The following is a 24,267-nucleotide window of genomic DNA, read 5'->3' as shown; positions in this document are numbered from 1 at the left end:
AACTTACATCAGACTCTATTTCTTTTTGTAGTAGCAGCCTTCCCCATTTATGAGATGCCTGACACCATTCCAGGTGCTTTGTATCTAGAGGAGGAAGAGGGTAAGAACAACTATCCCAGGAGTCTTTAGTTGAAAATGTGTATTTTGCACTCCCTATTGTCTGCTGATTTCAGCAGGGAACCAGGTGAGGAGTCCAAAGTCATAAAGAAAATTTTAAAAGTCGGCACACTTTCTGGAGAACCAGCATAAAAATTATATCTATGTTCCTGTTTCTTCACCAGATATTTCAATGGCTAGTAAGGATAGGATCTTTTTTTCAACCTCTTCCAGTTTTGGCGATGACTTCAATGGTAGAGGGTTTATTCCAGCACTGAGACCATTTGGAAAATCTCACCTTAAATAATCAAATATAAATTAGATATCCAGGATATTATCTGTCACATCCAACATCAGCTGCAAATGGATCAAATTTAAGTCCAAAATAGGAAATAGTAATCTGGAGCACTGCTTGCTCTCAAAGCTAGCTTCAGTGCCAGCCCTTGCCTCAACTCCCGTTGCCAGCTCAGGAGTGGTAACACAATATCATTCAGGTCTCTCGGCTACAGAATAAAAGCTTCTCCATGTGTTAAACTTACACTGTTCAACTTACTGATGCTGGAAAAGAGCACTTATTGGTGTTAGAGTGATAACTTGCAGCTTTTACATGCAAGGAAGCTTAACAACACTAGCATTTAGTCTTTACACTATTTCTATGAACCAGTGATGCCTTTGGGTGTGAAGGAACTGCTTAAGTTCATGCAGTAACATATACTTTTAAAGTCTGGAAGTGAAAACTTTACGTTGGACAGGAATCTTTCCTAAACTGAGATTGGTTGCAAATATTAGTGTTAACAGCACTAGGCTGGACTCTGATCATGCAACAGGACAACATAGATTACTCATAAATAATTTTGGAAGAAAACAAAATCAGAATGAGTGTCATACATTCCTGCTGCAATATATCTCTGCAAAGTTTTTGTTATGCAGAGCGTTGTGATCTGACAAGAGAACTTGAAGAAGGAAGAACAGAGTGTCCTCATTTTTAATTGCAGTGCCTATTGCTAATTAAAAACTGTGAATGGTGTTTCCATAATACTAATTTATTATAGTATGCCTTTATTAACATAAATATTTCATTGTTCAATGAGGACATAAAAAAATAAATTGACACTTTGGCAGTCATTCAATGTTTTTGGGATCTATTTTATAAGATATTTTAGTGATGAAAATGTGTCTTAAAGCCTCAGCAGTATGTTTGGCTTTGGCCTTTGGCAGCAAAAAAAGCAGGAATCTGAAAGCCAGAAACGTCCCCAGAGCATGCATCTATATTCCTGCTGTAGGTCTTTAGAGTTCTCCTTTTACAGACAATTGGAAAAATGTTTCAGTGGCTGTTTTCTGATACATTTTGATTTGTACTGGAGCAAATCTCACATTTCTACTGTCAGACATTCCCATGTTTTATCACATTTTTCTTAAATGATCTTCGAGAAATTGCATTAACTCTTCAAGTTGACAGGAATAAATATTGTCAAGATAAAAGTTAAACGCTGATTTCACAGATATCACCATCTATTAACTTTCCAGGGAATTTTGTGCTGCCTAATGAAAAAACAGAATGGGGAAAATCACTTCTATTCAAAGAAAATTTTGCTCTGAAGTTTATGGAAGGCATCATGTACAGTTGCAGAGAATATTTGGAGATATGTATGCACATTAAATGTTCTTGAAACTTTCTATATCTGAATATGTCTAAAAACATCCTAACCGAGCACATTATGAGTAGGGATTAGGACTTTTTAGAAGTTAAATATAATATAGTGCTGACAATGAATGACCAAAGATTAATTCTGCACATTGGATGTATATGAGAAACTTTATTGTCTGAGAGAGTTCTCAAGTACATACTTACAACAATAGCTTTCTGTACAGTTGGTAAAAACTTGTCTGAAAGTTGAGGTGCATTTGCTATATCTGTGTATTTAGAAAGAAAATTAGTACTCAAGAGTAGTCAAAGTAAATGCAGGAAGGGCAATGGGTCAAAAGGCAAGAGAGTTCATCCTGATTTTAATCATGTATTGATGGAATTATTTGGATTCTCTATCACCCGTACTAAAATTTGGTAGGCAAGTCCACAAACAACAGGTGTGTCAGTTCCCAGGTCTGGTAAGATCTGTTATGTTTTCCTGGGCAAGACATACACCTGTGATGTAACTATATGTTTTGTTTGTTTAGTAATTTAATTGTTCAGTTTTGGGGCAGAAACTGTCTTCCACCATGACATTAAAGTTTCTAACATCCAATTGCCTAACATAATTGGGCACTATTACTCAAAATTCTGCATTAAACATACTACAGCAATTTTGGTTTTTTTTTTCCTGAATAAAAATCTAACTAACCAGTGGTTTAAACGAAATTGTCTAGTTCTTGTTTGGCTCTCTGATTTCTACTCTCTGACCTCTGTTCTTTTGGGGACAGTAGTGCTAAGTAAATTGTTGCAAGACCTCCTTTTCAACCTCTTTTTCATAACAGAGCCAACCAGAACCTGAAGGTTTGTCCCATACAAGGAGCTCAGTGACATCTCTTTAATTAACCACAAATACTATTCTAACTAATTAGGTGTGTGCTTACTGTTACCACTCTGTTGCCATGTTACACTCTTTCCTCTCGCAGTTCTGTTTCTTACTTGGACTACAGATTGTTTGCAGCACTGTCTTTTCCAGGGTTTTGGAAGCACCTACAGCATTTCTTTTTTTACGCCTGCAATGTAAAGAATTAATACTTCATTTATTCCAGAAGTAAGTAAAAAGGAGAGTTGGGAAGAAAGGAAGGTGGAAGGCTATTTCTGTATGCTGGAGTGGTTTGCAGACTGCAACAGATGTTCTTCAGCAGCTGAGAAGAAACTAATAGCTAAACAAAGAGGTATTTAACTCCATATTACATATGCTTGGACAATAGGGCCTTAGGCTTCAAGTCTCCAGATACTTGTGTGCATTTAAGCAAAACATTCCAAAGGATGCATTACATACAATTTGAATGCCAGGCAGAATGATATACAACCCCAGGCTCCCCTTTCCTAAAAGCTAAAGTAAGTATTGATATTCAGGTGTCCATGCCAACAGAGCAGAGGTGAGAAATGGCAGGTGACTTGATAGGCTACTTAGCACAATAAACCCCATTCTGAGCAAGAAAAAGTATGCCCCCTAGAAAAAACTAACTGTGCTAAAATCTGCTCAGCTTTCTTGCTGTTTTTTGTTATATAGTGGCTCACACAGAATTTATTTCTGTTTGTGTGGTAGCTTGGAACAGAAGATTTTGAACAGCATCAAAGTGGGCACAGACTATCCTTTACCCTTAGCAAATAGCTTGCAAAACACTTAGTTGAGATCTCCCTGTAAAAGAGGTGAAATTCCTCCCCAGTCCCAAAGCAGACAGTGCCTGGGGTGGATGATGTCTATTTTCCTAGGTGTGTGCACCAAACCTCACCCAAAGGTACTTTGTTCCTTGATAACATAGGCTAGCTCTACAGTGTCGATATTTATTGGGTATTGTATCTCCTCAGCTGAGGAAAGGTTGTTTTATCTGAGAATTGTGCTGATTCTTAATCAAGTCATTTATTTTTGTAGGAAGGTGAAAAGATGAGGAGACTCTGTCTAACAAGTGTAAGAAATGTTGCTCACACTATTCTGTGGCATTAAGCATGCTAGTAAGACAGTTTCTGTTTTATGCAGTCATAGAGCAGAAGTGTGGGGGAAAATGAAGGAGTAGAGCTGTACGCCAGAAAAAACTTTAATATTCTTCAACATATATGATCTGAAATATGTCATCATCATCTGTGTCATTAAGTGCTTGTGGGAGACTGCAAATCTTCAGGCAAGTGCTAAATGCTGTTTTCTATTTTCCTCTAAGTCAGTTATAAGAATTCTCTGAAGTGGGGGAAATATAAATCTCATTTATGTATGGCAGGAAAATTTGTATTGGCTTCTGTTTCACAGAGCTACAGAATTGCTGGGGCTGGAAGAAACCTCCTAGATCATCTAACCCATCCCCAGCTCCAGCAGGGTCAGTTGGAACAGGTGGTTCAGGCACATGTCTGCTCAGGTTTTTAATATCTCCATGGAGATATTCATTTAAATAGGCTAAGCCATAAAATAAAACAAGACACCTGGCAGGAAATATGGTGAACTAACAAAAGAGGCATAACTACTGTGCGCAAAAAAAAAACGTATCCTATTGTCGTCTGTAAGGACAAGGGCAGGCAAGTGCCTGAGAACAGTGTCTATTTCTGTGTGGAAAATCTGCCAGAGAAATATCCCTCATCTCTTAGGTGTTCTTGATATCCTCATGGAATGAAGCATGGCGTTTGAACGAAAGTCTCTGACACAAAGCCTGGAAATGCCCAAGATCACAGTGAAGGCAGGAATGTTCTCATCAGTGTTTCTCATTACCCCTCACAAATACGAAGCAAGGCAGTAGACAGAGGAGGGTGTGCAGAAGGTAGGGTGGTGTTGACAAGGTCTACAAAGTCTGTGCTGCAGCACAAGGCTGGGACACTGTCCATTACTCCCTGCATGAGAATTTGGCTATGTAGGAGCCCAGCTATGAAAATGTGCATCTGTGCAATGCCCTTTGCAAGCAGCAATCACAGAAATCCCACTGTGCCCTAAACAGGTCCTTCAGACAGGAGTAATCATGTGTTTGAGTATATTGGGGGTTTTTTTATAATCTGAATGTAAAGCCTCCTTAGAAGTAATTCCCTGTGAAGGACATTTTCTTAGGAGAAAATTCTTCTCATATTTTACTAGATTAGAAATCATCTAAAAGTACAAGATTTCACATTTCTGCAGAAATATGATATAATGTTATAAACAATTTTATGGAAGCAGGTATTCTGACAGTCAAGTTTATGTGAGGGCACACAAAGGGTTATGAGCACAGATTCCTAGTAATGTGAGTGAATAACTTGTGACATTTGACTTTAAAAATGTGAGCTGACTAAATACCTAATACTTTTATTGACTAAAGCCAATCAAATTAATTGACTTTAAAAATATGCAGGCTGGCAATTGACATCTAAGGGGAATCCCAGAGTCCCATTATGCCTGAAGAATGTCTTCCAGCTGAAGTAGTGGCATCCATGACATATTTTCTACCTGAAAGAACTAAGAAAGGGTAAATAAAAAGGTCTTCTCTGTAAAAGTCATGAAAGAAGGGCAGTGTTTAGATGGAAAATAATATCAAAATAGTTTAAAAAGCACTACATTTATCCCATCACACAGATTTCAGTAATCATGAATCACACTATTGTGCAAACACACATCTGGCATTATTTCTTTTAGTACTGAGTGCCCACATATGTTTGCGTATGACACACTTTATTTGTCAAAGATCCTCAGATTTTTTCTAACACATCAGTTCAGTGACAGCACAATTGTCTAAGGAACAAGCATAATTAACACTGGCATGTTTAATATTGTTTTGTGATTGCCTTCTATTAAAATAAGATCTTAAGAAATTATGACAAAACTAACAATCATAATTACCAACTTAGCTGGACATACTACAATTGTTGGACCAGAAAGAGAGATCACTTCCAGGTGGGACAGAGGATTGCATTTCTTGCTGACTTTGGGTGAAGAAAATTGAGTTTGCATATGTTTCAGAAATGTTACATGCAAAATTATAGTGAATTTTCTGAAATAACACTGAAATCAAATGTCTTTGCAAGTCTATGTTTTTAACAAGTACAGGAAGGCATAGCTCATAATTTCTGTAAGCATATTGTGTAACTTATTCTCTACACAATGACACAATAAAAACAGCTCTATCCTCAGCAGAGGCAATACACAATACTTCACTAAACTGGTTCCCTGGAATTGTTCTGGAAACTTCTTGATTATAGACAAGGACAAGGGTAACTAAAGGACTTACGGACCACTTAAAGGATAATACCCAGCTCCTATATGCTTGTACAGTTAGTACAAGACTTCTGGGAAAGAGGGACTACGGGGAAAATAAAAATCTCATGGCTGCATGTCATAGCAAATAAAATTTTCTTAGAGGTGAAGGAGCAGGATGGAAATGATAAAATCCTATTCACAATATTTTTATATGTGAATGTCTATCAAATAAAAATTATGAAATCAATAGGGATGACTGGAGGCTTCTCAGCTGCATGAAGACACTCAGGTTTCTGTTGGTGGCCCAGGGAGGAGATGGTTGGGAATGAGGACACTGAGGAGAGAGCTGTGGTTCACATAGGCATGTAGGGATGTGGATTGTGGGAAAGCTGTCTTTTTCTCAGATTTCTCTTTTTTTTTTTTTCCTCTTTGAATCTGGAGCACAGTCTTCTAAGTATCAGCCTTCCTCTGTGCATGGCCTGTTCCTTATCTTGTGGCCCACCACCACTCCTACCATACTGTCCCTGCGAGTTACCTTCTGCCTGGGCTTGCTATGCACCCCAGAGGGCAAAGAAGTAAGGAAGAGAGGAAAGAGAAGAGGAAAGGTGTTAGACAGCCATGATACCTCAACACCATTTGGATGGAGGAAAGATGGAAGGAGTGTGGGTTCAGAGAAAAAGATAAGAGGAAAAGGGATGAAGCAGAGCCATAGTAATTCAACCACTGGGGATAGAAGTGCCAAGTCACCCTCCCTGTCCTATAGCAGCAGCCTCTGCTACCCCACATGCCTGCCTGTGTCCCTCCTCACATATAGAAGCAGCAGTTTGAGGGAAACAGACACAGTGACACTCGTTCAGTGTAACCCTGACTTCTTAGGCAGGCTAACATCATGGTGCCACTCTTGGCAGGCACCTTCTTCCATGGAATACAACAACACTACCTGGTGAGTTTCTTGCTGTCTGGGAGCCTTTTGGAAGTGCTGCACCATCCTGCATCCAAAGAACATCAATCTAAAGATTACGTCCCTTTACCTGTCAAGGAGTCTGGATATGAGCTGTAGCTTGTCTGCTGGGCAAGTCCCTTCACACTTCTGTTTCCTGTCCTAGTTTTCTTCTGCCAAGTCTCTTCAGACTGCTGTGCTTCTGAGTCAGGGACTGCATGCTAGCACAGTCATCTCGGTTCAGGTTGGGATAGCACCAGAAAAAAAAGGCATTATAGAGCCTGAATAAAACACAGGCATAGCATGTAGATGTGGTGGCGCCCACCTAGTCACCAGTCAGAACTGTGGTCCATCAGCTGGAGTCCTTCCAAGTTTAGCATATGTAGGTAGGAATTAGTCACTGTGACTGAGATAACAGGGATTTATCCCTTGTACAAAGAGGACAAAGCCTCTTGAAGTGGATTCTGATTGCAACAGCAGGGCAATCATGGAATAGGGAGAACATCTGAGTGAAATGAGTTCCCGTCACAGGCTCTGCTTTGACCCTTGTGACTGCACTTGCAAGGCAGGATTGATTAGGGGGGATGTGTTTTAAGCATTATTCCAATGAAGGAACAGCCTGTGTCATGTTCCAATACCTTAGGAAATAAATGATTCCTGCTGCCAGATAATCAGATAAAGCAGGATGCCTTAAGTAACAGAAGATAATAGTGTGAGGCAGTAAATCATACATACACAGATCAGTTAAAATTAGATACCTGTTAACAAGTGTATTTGGCATCAATTAGCCAATTTCATTTTTTGGATACAATGTCAACTTTAATTTGCAGCAATAAAGTGTTATTTTCTTAACCAATACCTGTGTGTTGTCTTAGGTTTACTGATTGTCGAGTAAGGAGACGAACACACAAACTTGTGCAAGGTAAGCTACAGGATTTGTCATGTTCATTGCCCCAAGAATGTTTTAACGCCTCTTCAGTTTCTTTCTCTTTAAAGAAAAAAAGAAAAAAAAAAAAAAAAGAGGGGGAAAAAAAAGGAAAAACAAAGAGCCAAAATTCTGTTTATTGCTGGAAATTCCTCACTTGGAAAACTTCCAAAAGTACACCCATTTCCACAGAAAATCCTTCTGGGCTGAGGAGAATGGATTTCCCTGAAGGTAACCAATGCTGCCCCAAAGTCTAATTCTACCAAAGAGAGGTCACATCGACACAATCCTTTCAGACATTTTTAAATGAAGAAACATGGATGATGTGTTTATGTTGAGAAATTTGTGTTAAAAATAATTAAATTTTAAAACTTTTATTACTCTATAAAAATAAATTTCCAAAGAGCAAATTATGATGTTGCAGGAAGGGGTATATTGTGCACCAGCTCCACTCTGCAAGACATAGCCAGGAAAGCTCCACAGCACGCTGTGAGCCCATATTGTCAGTGGTTCCTGAAGGTTTCTAGTTAGTCAAGGGCCTTCATTTTTAGAGCAGAAGAATTCAAATTTTGTTGCTTACGTTACTGTGAAATGTCTCTTGTGTACAGTGCAGTAATAACTGTTCCTGCAGAGCCACAGCTTTATTAATTGGCTGCAGACTTTTAGATTTTATTTGTACAGTTTTGTAAATGTTTTTAATAAACCTTAAGGTCTGATCTTCATTGCTATAACAGCTCCAGTATTAAGCAGATACAAGGCATGTCTGCATACCTGCTGCAGAGACAGGGACAATGACTCCAGTAACCCAGCTCTGAATTTTGGCTATGCTAGTGTATCAGTGCATGCATCTATTTCTACCTCTATCTCTAACTCTACTTCTCTCTCTATCAACTTTATATCTCTGTATCTGTGTATCTGTGCATATAACCTACATCTAATCTATATACACCTATGAGTACATTACCACTACACTGTTTGCAAAACCAAGTGTGGCTGCACAACTGCCATGCTGAGCTCAGGCCCGTTAGGTCTTTAGGAACAGCCTAGATGTAGAGATCAAGCAAAAATGTGTAATTCCACTGACTCCTTAGGCACCTCTACCCCTGAACCTTGAAAGCTGTTTCACAGACCTAAAAAGTGGTTTTGGACAGGCTAATTTTAGATAGACAAATGTAAATACATGAAATGTAGCACAATCAGGACACTTATGCTCCTGAAAAACAGCAAGAGGTACATGTGAATGGCTACCAGTCAGGGTCCAGTTATCCCTGTCGTGAGCATGTTGCCTCTAGTCCTGTACTGTGTGTCCTAATACCACTCTGGTACTCCATTCATCAGTGTCTCTGGGAGGTAAATGCTGAGAGGTGAGTCACCAGCAGACAGGGCTCCCTCCAAAACCTTTCTTGCAACCTCCCACCCATGCCCTGACCCAGCCCCTCCACCTCCCCTCCCCAGCTGCTCTGGCTGTCGGTCCCCCCCTTCCCTACAAAATGCAGGTTTGTTTTACAGAGGTAGATGGCTGTCAGTCACTTCATGGCTTTAAAGATCCTCTTCAATACCTTAAAAAGTTTGATAATGTGCAAAATAATGAGGACACCAAACTTTATGATAAAAAATACGTTGCCTTGTAGAGGAAACTATGTGAGCCATTAGCTTAATGAGTTTAAACAATCAACATATAAAGGGTTAGTAGACCCAACCAATAATTTGTTAAATGTTATTTGCAAATTCTTTTCTCTTTATCAAGAATTCTAATTCTTCAGTTGTCTGGCAGAGATCAGACAGTTCCTTGTATATACTGTTTTGTACTCTGAATGTATTACAAATTAACTGTTAAGTGTTTAGAACTTGCAAAACAATCTATTTGAATGAGAGTCTGGCAAGATGAAATGCAATTGGGGGAGGGGGGGGAGTAGCCGGGGAAGTTATGAATATTATGTTTCTAAACTGGAATCTTGTTGGCTTTTCTTTAAAGTCAGATAGTCATAAATGACTTGACTGAAAGGATAAATAGTATTTGTACTGCACATTTGGATACAGAATGCCACCCGCAGATCAAAGATACACTCACACACATTTTCAAGCATAAATATGAAGCTATATTATGGCCTGAGAAGCCATTCTACTCACATGTGTGCTATCCATATTTTTTAGGTATCTAATATCAGTTAGAGAAGACATGTTTTTGGATGAAACCTTAAAAAAAAGAAAAAAAGCTAAAAGACTTTGACCACAATGAGTTCTGGTCATTGTTCAGAGATGGGACATTGCAAGATCTTTAACATACAGGACAAAAGAGTGCCTGTGCTGGGAGATGTTTTGCCCCTGGCAAGCCTTGTATGTATGAGCAGATCGTGCATTCAACCACTGGGATGCAACTGAGCTGGAAATAAAGATGGGATGACAGCTTGTTATGCAGCCCTGTAATAATCAGAGGAGGCTAAAACTTAGCCTTCTATAGTATTCTCAAATTAATTGAAATCCGTTTGTACTGAATGTTGAATTCTCCCCATATACTCTCCCAGTGTGGAAACATATGATCTAAGTGCCAATGATTGATGAAACATGGAGATATACAGACACAAAAATAAAAGGGGATGATGTCCCAAAGACTAGAGTGTGATGATTGTGGGGGAAAAAGAAAAAAAAAAAAAAGAAAACAACCCAAGGATATGGGATTCCCTTTCACATACAGTATAGATTCTTGAAGTACTCCCAAGCTGTCCTACTGGCTGAAGATTAAAGAAGACTGGATGGAAGCTCAGTCTCTGCAGACTTTGCCTTGGGTATTGTTTACTTCTATCTGTGGGAGCTAAAGCCACAGCAGACACAGACACAACAGTGTCCAGTTCACTGGCGCCCATTAAATGGAATGTAATATGAAGGTGTGTACCACTGCTTGTCAGTTTCAGATTTGGATAAACCACATGATATGTGATGGCAGCAGGGAGTCTGTGTATATTTAACATATATATATATATATATATTTAGAGCATTACTACCAGAACCAAGACTCCTTCTGAAACTCCTTCTGGAATTGGCAGGAGAATTGTATGAGATGATTCACCTAAAACTCAAAACTCAAAATTCATTTGGCAACACTTCCCAAAACTAGGGGAAAAAATTTTCCAGTAATTTGAATCTTTTATTTTAGAAGTAAAAACCTTCAATGATTCTTAACATAGATAAAAGTCCAACAATATCTTGGACTTAACAAAATTAAGTCGAAAGTTTTTTAAAATGGTAAAAAATATTTCCATGTTAGTTTTCTTATAAAATTTCAGTAACTCTGTTTAATGGGACTGTTAACCCTACCTAACTAGAAACAGGGATTAGAGTTAGATGTTTCAGAATAGAATGACATGTGGTTTCAGGGAAAAATATTCAATCGTGCTTTAAACTTCTTGGAGGATAAGGGTGGGACATATTAATACAGGGTTAGAATGACCTATATGGCCTTCCATGATATCTGTGCATTAAAAATCTACGCTGAGAGGCTACACTGTGGCACGGCATAGCTAATATCATGTCTGTGCATATCTGTTTACTTACATCAAAGTTAAACCTGCTTTCACGTAAAAAATAATGTCTTCAGCATCCTCACAAGGTGAAGTGGAGGGACAAGTACCAACATATTCAGTCTCATGACTAGTGACAGGACTCAAGGAAAGGGCATGAAGCTGAGTCAGGGGAGGTTTAGGTTGGATATTAGGAAAAGATTTTTCACACAAAGAGTAGCTGGGCACTGGAACAGGCTCCCCAGGGAAGTGGTCACAGCTCAAAGCCTGTCTCAGTTCAAGAAGCATTTGGACAATGCTCTCAGGCACGTGGTGTGACTCTTCAGGTGTCCTGCGCAGAGCCAGGAGTTGGAATCCATGAGCCTTGTGGGTCCTTTCCCTGTCAGTAGACTCCATGATTATTTAAGTTCCATGAATCTAAAAAAAAACTAATTTATTTTGGTGTATAGACTTTCCAAAGGCTACCACAGAACAAGGGCAAGTCAGCATGAAGCTATTTCCAAATTACTTAACTTAGTCACTGTACAGTGCTTTTCTTCTTGAGTACTTATTTCTTAATTACGGAATCCAGAGTAGCCTAGGACAAAAGCCACCAATACATGGAGTAACATGGAATTGTAGCTACTTCTCTTGGGTGGGAATTTAACTCTCTCCTTTAAATGTTCAATGGATGGGAAATAACTAGTAGCGATATGTTTTAATTAGGTGAACAGTGAGTAATATAAAGGCTTTCAGTGGGCAAACAAGGCTTTAGAAAACTTAGCTGCAAATATGTAACCTCGCATATCCATTACCTGGGATGAGTCAGAAAGGAGATGTTTGCCGGTGTTGGAAATGAAAGTGTCCTGTTCATGGCCATTTCAAACACTGAGATGATCATACACAAACACTTGCACACACAGTGATGGTAAGGAGTTCAGAACTTTCCTTATACGTTACCAAAAGATAACACATTAATGAATAGTAAAATACGCTAGCCCATCAATATGGGGATTTTAAATATTAGGAGTGAATGAGAAAGATGATGTCTTATGAGTGCATTCCAGAGTTTTAAATACATATTTTGTGAACACTAGAAAAGCTGAGACCTAAACATTTTCCTTGTTTTTACTAAGAGATGGGAATTAGGCTGTGTGCAGCCAAATAAATAAATAAACAAACAACTACCTTTTCGTTGCAGTTCCTGACAAAATGAATTGCTACTCCTATGTGCTCTGATAATCTGGTGCAGTGCCTCTAATGAGTCATTGGTATTAGCTCCACATTCAGAGAGTATCCACACTGTCTACACCGGGGGACCGACCCTGCAATAGCACTGCACATCTGTGAAGTGCAACGTGCCTTCCATTAGCATGGTTTTAATTGGCAGTTGAAAGCACTCAATTCCTCACAGAACCAGACCCAAACAAGTGTTCATAATATAAAACATGGGAAAGCAATTTGCCCCCAAAACATTAGCATGAAATGCTAAGTAATCCATTACAGCGAGAAACACCGAACATTAGCACATGTTGGGAGGAACAAGCCAAGTGCACTGTACCTTTTAAATCAAAGCGATAGGTTCCTGAGGAATGGTGTACACATGCAACAAAACTCATCACTTAAACTGTCATCTCCCCAGACATATGGCTATCCATTGATTACATGGTTCAAGCTGTAACTCGTTAAACAGTGTTATTTTTTTGTGACTATATTTTAAAATACTGGACACATGAAGCCACCGGAGTGAAGTTGTAATACAATAAGGGGTAAAAAGGTTGAAGGAAAGTATGGTATTCATAAACGGCTGACTGGTACTATGGATAGAACAGTCCATTTTTTTTGTGGTTGTTGTTATTGCCACTTCTAACTATTGGCTAGGAATCAAAGTAGTGTTGGTCTAACATAGATGTATGTCCAGGACTTTCTTGATGGGATAGTGTAATTTCCCTATCCCTGGTCCAGTCATGAACCTGAAAAAGAAATGCTCTAATGCAAGGCTGGTGAAGAGTGATAGTCAAGTTGTTGATGAGGAGTTCATACTTTCACTAGCTCCTCTTTCTTCCTTTCTACTTCATATTTAAAAACCAGGTACTGTATTCAGTGTATTGGAATTGTTCTTGTACAAGCACCCAGGAGAGAAAATATCAGGGTACATAATGAAAGAATATATACTGTCAGCTTTAAAAACACTGAAAATTATGAGCTGAGTGGAAAAAAATCAGTGAGATGAGTGTGGAAATTGCAAGGCCTTTTGTTAGTATGTTAATAATATATTTGAGTTCATTGTGTTTTATACCTTATTTTTGACATTTAAAAATTACTTTTTTAGACAACTCCTCTTCCCATGCCTCCCACAAATGCTCAGCTCAATGTATTTTTCTGTGTTACAACACGCATGAGAGCTCAAAACAAGAAGTATGTTAGTGAGGGACAAAGGGTATTGTTACAGTAAATCTTAACCCAAGCAGGCTGCTCAAGTGTGCACTTCATCACAGCAGCCTCTGCTTTCCATCCATGGTTCCTGCAGTACCATTACTGGTGATCAGACACCCGTTCCACACAATTCTCTCTGGCAGCTACTGAGTTTGCTAGGAGGTTGGGAAGTGGGATTTCAAAGCACAGATAAAAACACAGATTCCTATCTGCTTCAGCAGCTGGGCACGTGTTTAGAAGAACTCCCAAAGAAGATAAGAGAAGCAGGGTTATTGCAGATGTGCTTATGTTGCAAGAGATCATTCTAACAATCTGCCTTTAAGAAACTTCATGTTTGTGATCCACACCCTTGTTTAATGGCACAGCACCTGGTGCAGCCTATGGGTTATGCAAATGAATATAGTACTATGCTTGAAATGAAAGTAAATGTTCTCATGCAATACCACAATTCCAGCATCTGGAATGAGAGTCAGTATCATGAGGCTTCAAATAAAACTGAGAGTAGGAAACAAAGCAATACAGGTAGGGGTTGATCTTCATCAATATTCAGTCAGGGAGATAACAAAACCATTAGGACTACACTGTGACAGCCATGATTGCAGCAATAGTGTGCTGTAGTCCCTAGGGATACATGTGCAAAGGGGATATTTCTCTGAGGTGCCACTGGCATGCGCTGTTCTTTTCCTTTTCTGTAAGGGTGGTCCTTTAAAATAAACATATACTGGTAGTTCTTGACCTTCCTAGGGTCAAGCCATGATGGTCAGAGGTTGGGAGAGAGCCAAGCCTACACCCATTCCCTGACCTTCTTGCACATCTGCTGTAAGAAGTCCTCTCCCAGCAACCAAGGTCCAAGGTTTGTTTTAAAACACACAGTGTAATAAGGAGATTTCCTAATTTTTCTTACTCCTGCAGTCTTTCAATCCAAGTCACAATCAAGTCCTAAGAGCTATCTTATTAGAAAGCTGGACCTATTACTGACATTCCTTTTACTTTAAAAGTTTAATTCAAATAGTGCTCTGCAAATGTCAAGTTTTCTCCCTTCAGTGTAAAAGTGATATAATATGCTACAGAACACATTTCACAAAATTAAACATAAGCAAAGACTCAATCATGTGACTTCTGTATAATCCTGTACATCAGCATGTCCTGATAAGCCGAGCTGTGATCTCAGGGTTTAAACCCATTCATTTTAAAGACTAAGCATTTGATTCCTTCTTGCTGAGTTCTGTGAAGAGATAACTGACATCAGTTTTCTTTGCATCTTTGCAGTTGTTGCAACCTCATTATTCTTTGGATTATCTTGGCAGTTATTCATTTTCTAGGTTTAGTTGGTGCCATCTTGTCTGTAGAGTTCTACGGTTGAAAGTACAACACAAAGAAAGGTCACAGAATAAAAGCAAGTCAGCCTCCATCTTCTAGCATTTGTGGGACTCCTTTTATTTCACAGTTGTTCATTTTCTACTTGCTTTTGTTTCTTGGCAATTGCATGATTTCATCCTGCCCATGCAGCTCATGTGAATGTCCTGTGAATACTAGAAAAGTTCCCCTTTCTTCCTTCACACTGCCTGTTTTTACTATTTCTGCTGGAGTTCTGTAATTGCGGTGAGGTAACACACCCTCATGACTCAAAACAGCTAATCTCCAAAAGCACAATAACCAAGAAGCCTAGCATACATTGGCTTGTCACTAGAAGTTGATATTCAACAATGAACTATGAGAGGACTTAAGTCAAAGATTTTGCCCTCCTCCCCCCACCCTGTCTCCCTTTGGAAAATAAATGTCTGATTCATGCAAAAATAATGTATGAACCATTTGCACTGCATTAAAAAAAATCTGCTTGTTATTCTGAGACAATTCTGCCTTCTTCTGCCTGGAATCACACTGCTCTGCTTCAGATAACTTAGGGGTGAGCCAAAAATATATGGTGGTATTTGCCAAAATGCAGAAGCTAAAATTACACAAATGTCAGGATAAAAATGGGAAAATGCAGCTTCTAATAGGCTTTAGAGCAGCTGCGAGAGCAGGAGCAACATTCCTACAGCAACTGCTTCCCAGTGGCCAGTATCATTTCTATACATGCAGTAATTGTCATTAAATATTATGCTGCCACTTGCCAGCAGCGTCTGCAGAGCGGTATCAGTATGACCACAGCATTCCACTGCACTTAAAATAGAAATTAGCAGGGGTAGGACGGTCCTTATGGTCTAAGGGTGGGTAACAATTACTGGGCATTGCAAGGTCATTCGATGTGAGATGGTTTCTTTGTTCCACATCCACTCTAACAGGGAAGAGGTAGCTGTACTTGAGCTGTCTCAGAGATTTGCACTCCTGCTTCTCCTTCCCTAACTCTGTCAGAAAGAAATTGTACTCGTTAGTCAGCAGTATTTGTGAAGTACCTTTTTCTCAGGAGATTCAAGGATCTCCAGAAATACAAAGTATTAGTAATGCAAACTACCAAGTAGACTTACTCGACCTTCTCTTGTTTTCTGTGTTTAATTTCCAGTTGAATTCAGGGGGTTTTCCACATATGCTTAAGGTTAAACAGGCTCAAAGGCCATTTCTGAATTGTGGTGCTTTCTGAACTAGGAGCTCTATTAATTGCTCATCTTGCAGAATGGAATTTAATTTATTTGGCATATTTTAAATCACTTTCCAGAAATAAGTTAAATTCTGATTACATGCATTCCCAACTTCTATAAAACTTTTAGCACAGATTGCTTTCTTGTTTCTAAATCCCTTATTGGATTCATGAGCTCTTATTTCATTTCACTCCTCTTCATATATTTTTAAGCCTCTGAGGTCTAAGTTCACTTCTGAAGTCAAATGGGTGAAATGCTGTTGATTTTCTGGCAGTTCTGAAAGTGACAATTTTCTCTATCACATAAATTACCATATTTCCTGTTATTTATTTTATGATACTGGTATTTCGCTCACACAGTTTTTTCTGTACCCATAAAATTTTCCAGCTGGGATATAATTTTCTAATCCTTCTGTAAGGCCATGTATTTTGTTTCACCTCTTAAAGAAATTTAATATTGTCAATCTGCAATATTCTCTCTTGGAGACAGATGATCTAACGTTTACTTCTCAGTAAAGAAATCATTGGCATTCAACCCACTTGTGCTCACATAACACCTGAGAATGAGGAAGGTGCTACAGTTTAAGTTTTTCTCATATGAAATCGTCATCATACATGTGAACTTCTAGCGGTTGAAAATAGAGCCTTTTTTTCCACACAAAAGAGGAGAGTGTGGGTATCCCCAGAGCTCTTCTGCAGGGCTAAGAACAGCAGCCAGTTGTGGTCTCGCTGAGCCAAAAAAAACCCCAAACAGATAAAGAAAACTTTAGAATTTAATTTTCTAACAGCTGAGAAAGTACAAAGTTTGTGTTTTTTCTATTTTTTCCATTGGCGCAATGAAGTATATACAGTCAGAGGCCATACAAGAACAAAACCAGAAGTATCATGTGGATAAAGTTACATGCTGATAATAACTCATGAGATGCTATTTTACTATTGACAGATCAAAATGAGAATCATTTCTCTTTGTTAGGTCTCGTAGCTTTATAATACAGGCCTTATTTTTCCATGAAACAACTTTGTAGTTCAATTTGTTCTGAGTATGGTAAGAGTTAATCTGAAATTTGAATATTTTTTTTCCACGAACAACATATTTCTGGATGAATTTATCTTTCTTTCTGATGCCTTAGAAAATAATAGCTATTTCATCACTCATCCTCAGGACTCTTATGTCATCCTAAGAATTGTTTCTTTGAGAAAGTCTCTTAGTGGTGGTAACTTTATTAGCTTGATGTTAAAAACCTATTTGAGAGTACCCAGCTAACAATTATCCAAACATGTTCTTTTTCAAGGCTACAACTCACTCAAACAGCTGAGTCAATGAAGAGGGAAGGCAGGAAGAGTGAGGATTAGGGATGAAATGTGTTCTTAAAAAGGGTGCCTACCTCCAGTGCTTCCTGGCATATTGTAATAGGGAGCTGTGACTGAAGTGCTGAGTGCCACTGCAGTGATATATTTGCTTTTCACCAAATAATATTATAGATACATATGGTGCCCTTCACTTTGAGACTTTACCCAAAGATTTCAGAAATCTTGGGCTAGGTTTTCTTCCTCAGAGAAGATAATTCACACTATTTTTAATGTCCTAATTTCAGTGGAAGAATTTCCAATTGTTCCAGGAGTAAGAGAAGAGGATTAGGTCTCAGCTTGCTCCTCAAATATTTCTGCTTGATGTACTATGGAGATACTCCAGACTGCTTTAATTGAATTACCTCAGGTATAGAGGCAATGTAGCCAGAACAATATGCAGTGTGGTACAGGCTAAGTTCTATTTGCAAGAAGAAAGGGTTATTTTTATTTTTATTTTTATTTTTATTTTTATTTTTATTTTTATTTTTATTTTTATTTTTATTTTAGTATTTTGTATGTAGCACTGTGAAACATTTTGCAATTCCAGTTAAATGGAACAGTTTAAGACTGTACTACTGAAAGTTTTGCTCATTTGGAACCTTGAAGTTCCAGCTTTTAGCAGCTTTTCTAAAGACAGCAGTGTTCAAAACATAAAGGTAATAAAATATTGAGTTTCAGGGGATTTAAAATCCCCTTCAAATTCATGTCCCTACTGATAAACAATTTTAACAAAATTAAAGGGAGTGGAATTTTGAAGAATCCAAAATATTTAATTCTGGGACTTTTTAACTAATTTTGTTTATTTATTTATTTACATTTTAAGAATCTGATAATTCATTGACACACTTAATTTCAAACTACATAAAGTATTTCCAATGGACCTCAAATACATTTCTCTTTTTCGTTTTTGTGGGGGATCCACACATCATCAAAATCCACCATCAGAAACAATGAATTGTTATCACGGAGATGCCCAGCTTGACCCAAAGCCTTTCTCACCTTGAGCAGCTCTTTGAAGCCAAAGTTCCAGATGGATTTTACAGGAGAGCAGAGTGTAGAACTTCTGTAAGAGGAAGATCAGTAAAAGCAGAACAATGAGAGTATTTCACCAGGTGAATATCAGAGAATCACAGAACATTCTCAGTTAGAAGTGACCCACAGGTATCATCAAGTCTAATTCTTAAGGGAATGGCCCATACATGGGATTGAACGCGTGACCTTGGCATTATTACCACCAAGTTTTAACCAAATATGAGGAGCATCATGTTGCTCTCACTAATTCCATAAGGCAAGTACATAGTACTGAAGATAAAAAACAAATATCAGTAGACACTGCTCTCTTAAACTGCTCACAAGAGTCACTGAGCCAATTCTGTTGTGAAATGAAAAAAGCCTTCTGAACCTGCAACAAAGAAGCTAAATTCAGGAAATCTTCCCAAATTCTATTCTTTATGGCAGGACTGTAGAAATATACATTTTTTTCCTTTGAAGCATTAAATTGTCTTCTGAAGAATATTGCTAACAGAAGGAAATCATCTGTTGAATGACTTATACCAAAGCAGTATTTGGCTTGTGCAGTATTCTCAAAGATATGTAGACTTTTCATTGTAGTCAGAATATTAATATATGAAATTGTAATAATGATTTATTAATTAACTGAGACTGTCATCACAACTTTCTATAGCTAATTTAAATGGCAACCACACTGGAGTCTGTTTTGTCTCATGTTCTCCCTTTCAGTAAAATCAAGCAGAGACACTTTGTTGGCCATCTGACATACTTTTATCTTTGCCTTCAAGGACCCTGGGGAAACAGGGAAAGAATATGGAAAGAGGATTTTTACCTCATGACTTTGAGACTTTCCTCCAAGCCCTGCACTTTTCCCCCCTCCCTTTTCCTGTTCAATAAGATATCAAGAGAGAATGTGAGCAAGGGGGGTGGAAGGGGAGAAAGAGAGTGAAAGGAACACTGATTTAAATATTTTCTAGTGTCTAAACACTAAAAAAAAAAAAAAATCATCTTTTAAGGTTTTCTGAGCCATGGCTAGAGAAGAATTTTTCAAACTATAAAAAGAAGAAAGTGATTCATGTTTTCATGTATTTACAGCAATCATCTCCAATCAGTAACTAAAACAGGGAAAGAATGGAGTTTCAGTACCCAGGGAAGCAATACCCCTAAAAACATCCAACTGTATAGCAAAAAGTACTTGTAGAAACAGATGCTAAGGCAATTAATTCAATTTCCTCAAAAATATTTATCATGCTTACCAAAGCAGAAGACAAAGAGAGAAATTATCATGTCACAGTTCATACCTAGAATATATTCTTAAAATTTTCACTGTTCTTTGGAGACTCAATAGTGACTCTTCCTCTTAGGTAGTTACTGAAGATATTCAAAGGCACTGAATGCTGAATTATCAAATGCGATCTACTAAAAACTAATATATATCTTTAAACAACTTGACAGTCTTCATTTAAGTCCAAGTTCTTTAATTTAACTCTGACAGGTTTGGCAGAGAACTGGAGAACGAAGCAGATAGATGAGTAGATGAGTGGGTTGAATAGGGAAAACACATCTACACTCATGAGTGCATCCATTGGCTCCTGCCTTCAAAGGTGGCAGCAGTTGGGCTACTGGAGCTTGTTTTCAGTGCTTCATCTAACCAAGGAGCAGAAAAGGCAAATATTCATTTTGGAAGAAGGTATACGGTGTATTTTTCCCCACAACATTCAAAGCTATGCTTACTTATGATTAAAGTGAGGAACTCTGTGAAGCAAACGAGATAACTGAAGGCATTTTTAAATACATATGTAGTTACTTTGCATTAATGAGATATCCTGATGTATCAGGGAAGGAATGGCACTGCACCATTCCATCTTTCCCCTGATAGGACCCTGATAGGCTCTTAGAACCACCTCTTTTCTATCTAACCATCATAGATGGCTAAAGCATCCCACAAATTTGTACTTTGTCCATAACCTCTTCCCACATTGTAACAATTTGTTACTCAAGTGTAAATCTGATACTTTTGGCTTGAAAAGAAAGTGTTAGGCAACCTGCAAACATGAGCTCATTACTTTGGGCAAGGTGAAAAGGGTCTCTGATGTGGTATACTCATTGTTGGCCTCCAGATATTAGTCAAAACTCTGAAAGGAAACCAGTTTTTAACATGGTTTCTATTTTCCTTTTTGTTAACCTTTTTTTCTATATCTGACTCCTTCACACTTTGGTATGTAGCCACTCTTTTCTCTCTCTCTGTGTGTGTGTGTGTCTGCGTTATGATTCAGACTTCTAGCATGAGTTATCAAGCAGCTGTGTCTTGTAGGAAGTCTTTGGCAAATTTGAGTGAGGAGAGGTTTTATTTCACCATTTCCCATACTCTACCCCTGTTTTTCCCTAGCTTGAGTAGTTTTCTCTACAGCAAACATTTACAGAGACTGTGGAAAAACCCCAAATAGATGGAATTGGGAAGGAGACGGGCAGTACTGAACATCCTATATGTGTATGTAGGCAGGCTGAGAGTGCAGGGCACTCTTAGTCCTTGTGGCTGTCGAGTGCAGCTCTTGATGTAATGGGAAGACAACTCACAGTGCTTTTGTTTTTCAGGCTTTCTCTTTGGCAGGCACAAAGTCTTAGATCTTCATTCTACTTTAGTCTGTGCAGCTTCTGCTCTCCCTATGGCTCTGACTAGTTAGCACAGAGCTCATGGTGTGTGTGTTTGCCACTGGCAGGAAAGAGCTGCTATTTCAGTGCCTCATTTTTGCACTGCACATTTTAGCTTAAAAATGGTGTTGTTGTTCACCACCAACATTTTTTGTGAAAAGGATGACAAACTCACCAAAGCTAAAACTCATACCAGCTGCAAGAAAAAAAAAACATTTCCTGAACACAAAAATTTTGGTGAAACCAGGTTAAATTCTCCTCAGGTGACCTACTAGCACTCAAGTGGGTTTTTACACATCAGACAGTGTGAAGTGCAGTATATTTTGATGCACTGGAACAAGCTGCCCAGACAAGTTACAGATGCCCCATACTTGGCAGTGTTCAAGGCCAGGCTGGATGGGGTATTGAGAAATCTGGTCTAGTGAAAAATGTCCCTGCCCGTGGCAGTGGAGTTGGAACCAGATGATCTTTAAGGTGTCTTCTAACACAAACCATTCTATGATTCATTCTATGACTATATGTTCCATCTCCAACAAGAGCCAGTACAAGCTTTCTTAAATCTTCCTAAGGATACATGGAGGCACAAAATTCAGGTATCCAAATATAACTTACAAATTTGATCAAAATCCTACATCAGAGAAATTTCTTCTTTATTCATAGTTTCATTTACCCCTCAGTTCTGGTTTGGTTTTGTTGTTATTGTCTTTGGGTTTGGTTTTTTTTGTTTGATTTTGTTTGTTTGTTTGTGTGTTTTTAAAAAGCAAGCAAACAAAAATAAATAAATTTTAAAAAAAGAAACATGAACTGTGAGTTCAAATTCTTTTTTTTTTTTTTTTGTAAGTTTAACTCATCAGTTTCTTTTTCCCTCTCTTGTAATTTTTTCCACCAGGTTTGCAAAATTAAAGACAATGGAGGACACTTTTTTTTTTCTCCAAGATAATTGGGAAAAGAAAGTCTAAAGTCATTATTGGAATCCTGTTAAACAAGACTACACCCTCTCTGCAGACTTGTTACACTCAGATTCTTTCTCAGTGGATCCCAGGCGTATCAGGTAGTGAGGACAGCCAGAACAGGCCAGCCTTAGGTAAACCAGTTTGACATCTTTTTGACTGACCTTCAAGTTCTTCAAGATCAGAATGAAGTCATCATTCTGGCAAACTGGGAGAGAAAGGACCCTAGTGTCAAAAATGCTCAACTCTTAATATGACTGGAAGCGTCTGAGACGAGACACGCATGAGACATGACTTCTTACTGGTTAACTGAAAGTCAGTGAACTTGGATCAGAAGCTGGCAGTAGACACCCTTATACATTAATCATTTTCCAGCACCTTGAAGCACAATAGCATGTCACTAACAGCACACACGCTTGGTATTTAGAATACCAAAAATAGGAAACACCTGTGGTAACTCTGTGGGACTTGGCTCCTGTATGTGGACCGCTGCAATAAAGAGCACTGCAGGAGTATAGTGGTTCCCTTTAAAGCCTGTGGGTTCCAAAGGTCTGCTATCTCTCTCTGAGTATCTCCTGCTTAAAAGTGTGTGGTCCTTGGAAGGACAGGAAGGGCAGGATAAAAGAGGAAGGAGGACAGGAACTGGAGCTGTACAGCTACCATTAAAGGACTATTTAAAAAAAATGGCCCTAGCATTGTCAAAGGAGTGTCTGAGGTACAGTGAAGACTATGATGAACTGGAGTTTTTTCAAATCTAAGTACAGCTTCAAGAAGAGGAGTGTGGAGACTCTGCACCCACACAAGTAGGAAATGGCCCAAGATATCAGGCTGGAAACAGACTTGGAGAAAAGTCCTTTCTGTCAGGCTCAGGTTCCAGACTGGGAATGGCATGGACTCCTGTTAAGAACTGGGGAAACAAAAAGAGAAACAAAGTTTAGATGAAGCCCTAAATGCAGTAAAAAGACTGCAGATTATAGAAAGAAATAACCAAAAAAAAGGGTCTTCTTTTTTTCTTCGGTGATACCTTTATGAAATCTCATTGTTTTACAGCTGCTGTGTCTGCAGAGGAGCTGAAGGATGGTCGCAGTGCAGCACCACACCACAAGATGGCAAGAATCAGAAGCTGACCTCAAACCAGAATTCAGATAGAACAATGTAATTACATTAAAACTGGAGATTCCAAACTACCAAAAATGTAATTTTAATGAAACTGGGGGTTGCTTCAGAAAATTTCTAAGTTTTTTCTTTGCTCTTTGGCCTGTTGTTTTTCAGATCAAATCTCACCCTAACGCCACCTCACACACAGAAGTGACAAATACCCACTGCAATACAATCCTCTCTGTGTCCTCCTAATGAACTTAGTTTGTTTGGAGAAACACAGGGAAAACCTTGTCTTCTCTGTCACTATTTGTCATCTTAGTTTCTTTCACCTCCACTTTTCCCCTTTTTTTTTTTTAATTTCATGACATACTATTTCTAGCCCTCACCTGAACTACGAATTTATTAAATGCTCATCTTTTTAAACAGCTTTCTCAATTCTCTGAGCACCTTTACTTGTTGTGTCCCAACATTTCCCTTTTTCTCTCCAACACCAATTGAAAGACTGCTATTTTGGTTTTTCAGAGATGCTGAGTCCAAGCTAAGAGCAATCAGTTGTTGTATTATTATTATCTAAGCAACAAAAGCTCCAGAAACACTATAGTCACAAATCCAGTCATGGTTTTAGTTTAGACCTTTGGGTACAAATGTCTACACTGCAGATACAGCAAGCCCACATTGCATTAAGATTCCTGATTCTCGCCTCAATACAGCAGTTGCATTAGATCATCTCTTGCAGTCTTCTTCCAGTGGTACAGTTCTCTGGTAATTAGTGGCTGTGTTGATAGATTCAACACAGAGGCCAAACACCACAGAGGAGCCGCTCTGCTCCCCAGGGGTTGGATTGTGGCTGAAATGAATTGACAGGCCAGTGTTAGACAGTTTGCACAGTTG

At 38.6% G+C, this 24,267-nt stretch overlaps 1 long non-coding RNA gene across 2 annotated transcripts; it reads left to right on the top strand.

Moving 5' to 3' along the window:
* Positions 1 to 11,388: 11,388 nt before the first annotated feature.
* On the top strand, positions 11,389 to 23,503 carry LOC114064358. 2 transcript variants are annotated; one of them, XR_003572740.1, is made up of 3 exons: positions 11,389 to 11,408; positions 22,215 to 22,409; positions 23,326 to 23,503. It is a non-coding gene; the product is annotated as an uncharacterized LOC114064358 (long non-coding RNA). The 2 variants fall into 2 exon arrangements; XR_003572739.1 differs by lacking the exon at positions 11,389 to 11,408 and adding an exon at positions 17,312 to 17,357.
* Positions 23,504 to 24,267: the final 764 nt, after the last annotated feature.

This window comes from Empidonax traillii, unplaced genomic scaffold (genome assembly GCF_003031625.1).
Source record: "Empidonax traillii isolate 1590-97213 ecotype Southwest subspecies unplaced genomic scaffold, ASM303162v1 scaffold535:size1322822, whole genome shotgun sequence".
In the NCBI taxonomy this organism is placed as follows: domain Eukaryota; kingdom Metazoa; phylum Chordata; class Aves; order Passeriformes; family Tyrannidae; genus Empidonax; species Empidonax traillii.
Note: the sequence above shows the minus strand (reverse complement) of the source record. Positions and strands in the feature narration are given on the sequence as shown.